Source organism: Triturus cristatus, chromosome 7 (assembly GCF_964204655.1).
Source record: "Triturus cristatus chromosome 7, aTriCri1.1, whole genome shotgun sequence".
NCBI lineage: Eukaryota > Metazoa > Chordata > Amphibia > Caudata > Salamandridae > Triturus > Triturus cristatus.
In genome coordinates this window covers 669,465,731-669,471,511 of record NC_140590.1, presented here as the reverse complement: position 1 = coordinate 669,471,511, position 5,781 = coordinate 669,465,731, and positions in this window count along the sequence as shown.

The window sequence follows — 5,781 nt, the reverse complement described above, 5'->3', positions numbered from 1 at the left end:
CAGTGCTGCGGCGGAATTCCTGCCGCAGCCAAGGGGTTAAGCTGTCCTCACTAGAACTGGGGTCACGTATAGGCCAGAGATAGTACACCCTGCGGTACTATTCCAACAATATAAAATTGTCTACGAACAGTCCTGTTTAGCAGGACATCAATAATCAATGCAATATGTAGTGACTATGTGTATGTAATTATTTGAGACCTATTTTTCATTCAAGACATTTCAATAATCATGATGTACACATTTGTATCTAAATTATTATAATATAAGTACACATCTATAAAAATACACATCTATAAATTGCACATCTAGTTAGAAAATACAGCTCTATAAAAATCCACATCTATACTAACTCTTGTGTCAACTATAAACTATTATGTAACTGTTGAACCACATGTAAATATTAGTGAATCAACATTTTAGGATAATAAGTTGTGTAAGAGTGACGTGTGCTGTACGATAGTGTACATCTCAGTGTTTGGCTTGAAATGTAATTGTCCATGAATACTTGGCACATTTTAAGAGTGTTCATTAAAGTAGTCAGGCAAACATTCTTCTTGAATGGGAACGACATTCGCAGACCAAGATCTGCCAGAGTAACATCATTACATTGAGGCCAAATACCCCGACATACGACAATAAAGCCATGAAATGTTACAGTTTTACAGTTGGTAAGATCTTTGATTTGCTGTGATAGATCCTGATAGTATTTAACTTTACTCTCATACGCTAATTCAAGGGAATTCTATGAGTTTTCATAACAAATTGAAACATCAACCACTACAGCAGTACCATTTTTGGTGAACACTACATCTGGTTTTCTAAGTTCACCTTGACTATTTTTAACATGGGGTTCCCTGTATGTCATCCACCCACGCCTTTTTGCTTTATCAAATAGCAATTCCAACACTTTGTTATGCCTTTTCATCCTTATGTCCTTGGTTTTAGGACAAGCACCTGAAATATGTGAAATTGTTTCGCACACATCTTTGCAGTATCAACAAGTAGCAAATGTGCGATTTCTTCCCCTAGTGATGGTTTCTCTAGTATACAGAATATTAGCTCACAACATCAGCGCAGCTATGTATTGATTTTCTTTTCTTTTATTATGTTTGCTGATTCAAAAATTTGAGGTTGGATTACTTGCTAAGTATTTAATAACATCACCTTGGACGGGGAGATTTGCCCATTTCTCAAATTCCTCTTTCCTCCAATCATATGTTGCTACCAAATTAAATTCATGACTCAGAAATCTACTGTCTAAAATGTTGAGTTTGTGTGTTTTGATGATGCCATCAATTTTTTCATTGATTACTTCTCTTGCATACATGAATGAATGAGCTATGTACAGATCTGGAGCTTCCCTGAGATACAATAAGCTATTGACTTTGTTCAGACCAATTGTCATACATAACTTTGGTATACTGAGGCCCCCAAAGGATCTTTTCGAATATAGGAAACCATCACATGTGTATGCAAGTAAGTGTAGAAAATGTTTGATATACTTTTTAATTGTTTGATCCAGAATGTTTAAAGTTTTAGCTTCTGTTCCTGTCATTTCCAGTTTAAATGACAGTTTAGAGATCAAATATTGACACAATATTTGTATTTTCTGTGTGGGCTTAAGTGGTAGATTGTCGAGTTTTTGAGCCCAGTCAACAAGAACCTCATTAATTTTGTTGTTGCTTGAATGGCCGGTGTGTGGATAAACGTTCAGTCCGAGGTATCTCTCACTTTCTCCTGGATGAATATTTTGTTTTTCAACTAAGGCCTATAACGTGACCTGAATCGTTGTTGCATGTTGCATTGTTTGAAGCGGATGCTGGTTAGTCAAATTCGGTGAGGAGGTTAATCATTTCTTGGAAAGACAGTACCTCCTTACGCCATATTAACGGGGTTTTTATTCTCCAGGAACTACCCCATCTGGAATTGTGTTAAGTTTGCTTCGCCACTTCTCACCATCACGCTCGCTGCCATGATAGAACCTTGTTTGGCCTGTCTCTATAGACTTCTCTACGCAGAGTCTAGCACTATAGAGGCAGTTACCGGCGGGACCATTGGGAGGTAAAGGCCACTGCAACTGAGAATAGGTTAAGAGAGTCATAATTACTCCGGCCGTTTACCCGCGCTTCATTGAATTTCTTCACTTTGACATTCAGAGCACTGGGCAGAAATCACATCGCGTCAACACCCACCTCAGGCCTTCGCGATGCTTTGTTTTATTTAAACAGTCGGATTCCCCTGGTCCGCACCAGTTCTAAGTCAGCTGCTAGGCGCCGGCCGAGGCAGAACACCGGCCCCGTGCCTCCAGGGAGGGGGCAGGGGGAGAGGCGACCACCGCACCTGGGGCGATCCACAGGAAGGGCCCGCTGCCCCGGAGGGGTGTCCCGGCATACCCTGCCCCTAGTAATCCGGAGGAAGGCTACCGCTCTTTCTGGGAACCCGTGCGCACCGAGAGACTCAGAGGACCCTAGGTCCGGACGTGCCCAATCTCCTGGAGCCCTGGCTGGGATCGGGGAGGCGAATGAGCCCCCATCGGGACTTCCAGGGCGGCCAAGCCATCTGTTCGCCCCATTGGAAATCATTGCGTGCGACCAGATGACCGAGACTGAAAGGACTCCCATCTGCCCGCCCCGAGCTGAGCCATAGCGGTAGGGCTCCCGCCTGCCCTTGTAGGTCTCCGGGGCTCTGCACCAGGGACCCTTGTCCCGGGCAGATGGACACTTGGCAGGCCACAGGACGGGGGTTCCCAAACCCCAGGCCCTGACTGAAACCCAGGCCCCGGGGCCGGTCCCTGCTTCTCAACCCAGCCAGGCCGGGGTGATCGGGGAGCCTGCCCAGGCACGAGGGACCCCTGTCCCGGGTACACGGACCCTCAGGACGTGAGCTCGTTTTCCACACATTTTTCCCAAAATTCTGCGTAGTGGCGCTACGCCAATTCCACCCAGCCCTATTCCAGACTAGGGTTCACCCAGGAAGAAATTGAGAATATTTAACAGTAGAGCTAAGGGATCAGACTGTATTCCTGCTTGTCTTGTTAAAGCATATTCCATGTTAGGGGCTGGGATTCTAAAGCAGGTAATTGATCTGTTTAAAAATGCGCTTAAAGCACGTCTTTGGATCCGAATATCGCTAAACCTTAATGTTTTCTCCAAGCAACAATATATTTTAATGGGCATACGTAGAGTTAAAGCATTTTAAATCTCTATTTTTAAACATTTTGTACTTGTGTTTTTACCTTATTAAACTACGCTCGTACTCTGTGCTGCCTTCCACATCTCTCCTCGGTCCACCACGGGTTACCCGATCCAGTGAAAGGAGACCGCGTGAAGGGGGGAGTGGCACTTTTGCACTTCTGGAGGAACGGTACAGAGGTCAGCATTCTAGCAGCTGACCTCCCCTATTTAACTGGCATAACAGGCACGATGCGCAGCGGACGCATGGCGCTGGCGCACCTAAGTCAAGCCTGTCTGCGCTGGTCCGCGCCAGGCCGTCGCCAGGGGCCAGAACCCCTGCTTATTACAAGTCAGAGTCAGGTACTCACCCTAAGGGTATTTTTGCCTACACAAATCAGAAACTTCGGGAGATTAGACAAAGTGGCTTTAACAAATGCCTTTACCTGGCAAAAGCCACTCCCTGTACTCCCGCGAGTCGCCTTTTGCATGCAATACCTGCAGATTTCAGAGTTTGCAATCAACACAGCCACTTTCTAATAATGTTAAACCTAACAATAACAAAAGACTGCCTAGCTATAAAGTAGAGACAGAATCTTTCTCTCAGCTTCCTTTGGAGAATCAAAATTGGAACTGCCTGCTTGGTAATGTGAGATCATTGCCCAAACATGCAGTAGAAATTTGGGACCTTTTATCCTCTAAACTCCCCGATATTGGTTTCCTGATTGAAACGTGGCTAAAACCGAGTTCCACCCCCGCCATAGCAATAGCACTACCAGAGGGATATCATAAATTAAGGCTTGATAGGCCACTTAAGGTGGGGGGGGTGATATAGCAATAGTTTATAAGGATTCTATTAAAACAACAATATTGGAGCAATTTAGTAATGACAGTTTGGAAGTTCTCGTTTTTAGAATTGACCTGCACTCGCAATATAGCTGGAGAGGCGCCCTGGAATACCGGCCTCCTGAGGGACTTTTCACGTCAATTACTGGAGTTAGTTTCTTCACATGTCATTTCTACAAAAAACTTTCTTCTGCTAGGTGACTTTAATGTTCACAGTGAAGACACCTTGAATTTGGATGCCCGGTCGCTCCTAACAGACCTACTATTTACGTTAGATTTAAATAAGATAAACGAAGGCCCCACCCATTTAGCGGGACATACATTAGATCTTATTTTCATCAAGTCTTCCAACATGCTGTGCGGAGCCGCCAGTCCTATCACATGGACCGACCACTCATTGATTGAGTTCAGACTTAGGGGCCCCAGGGAATATGATGCACATGCCCCAACTACTTTGAGCTGGCGCACACAGTAGTATAAAATTACTCCTGATTGCTTTCAGGATCTATTTCCTACTTCTTGAAACCTCGAAACAGAGAATATAGAAGCTGGCCTAGCCCAATATAATTCCACTGTAACTTTAGCCATTGATTGTCTGGTCCCTTTAAAGCAATGCACTGGTTCAGGCAGGCGCCCTCAGTCAGCTTGGTTTTCCCCCATATTGAAGATCTAAAAGAGTCTCTGTAAAAAACTGGCGGTCCGTTGGCGTCTCTGCCATAAAGCGTATTATAAAACGGCATTGTCGAAATATTATAAAAATATAAAAAAGACTTGTTAAGCCCACATTGCACTGCAACTAGAGCAGGCTGGAAATGCCCCCAAAACTCTACCAGATACTTAAACCTTTTACCCACCCAGTGGCCTGTAAAAATGAGCAAGCACACTCGCAAGCTCTATGCGATAAAATAGCTATGCACTTTACTAAAAAAATTGATCTTATGTATTGCAACATTATTTTAGATGGAAGCTGCCTAAATGATACTTCTGCTGATTACTTACTAGCCGTGCCTAATGTGCAGAGCTTGAATATTTTCCCTTGCTTACGCCTGATGCAGTAAACTGTAAACACTGTAAAAACTCACCACTTGATATTATCCCGGCTAAGTTCACCTCACTGCTGTCTAAACAGCTTGCTACTCCTATCTGTTCCATTCTTAATCTTTCATTGAATAAAGGTCACATTCCTACAGAATGGAAGGCAGCACAAATAATCCCTATACGCAAGAACCATAAGGCCCATATGGATGATCTCTCCAACTATCGACCTATCTCATTGTTACCTCTCCTGAGCAAGATTCAAGAAAAACACGTTAACAAATCTCTCTCGGACTTTGTCAAAGCCTCCAGTTGTCTTGCTCCATCACAGTCAGGTTTCAGACCCAGGCATAGCATTGAGTCAGCTCTGATTGCTGTCACTGATAACATCAGACAGTCTTTGGACAAAGGACAGGGAGTACTACTTGTGCTGCTTGATCTGTCGGCGGCGTTCAACACTGTCTCACATCAAATCCTGCTCAGGAGACTCAGATAAATTGGTGTTCAAAGGACAGCACTACAATGGATGCAGAGTTTTCTTTCACACAGAACTCAAAATATTAATCTGGGCCCCTTCCGCTATGAGACCGTGGAGCTGACTAAAGGAGCACCTCAGGGATCCTGTCTCAGTCCCACTTTTTTTAACATCTATGTTGCTCCTTTGGCAGGATTACTCAGGAACTTAGGTTTTATGCCTATCTCCTATGCAGGCAATACTTAGCTCCTTCTC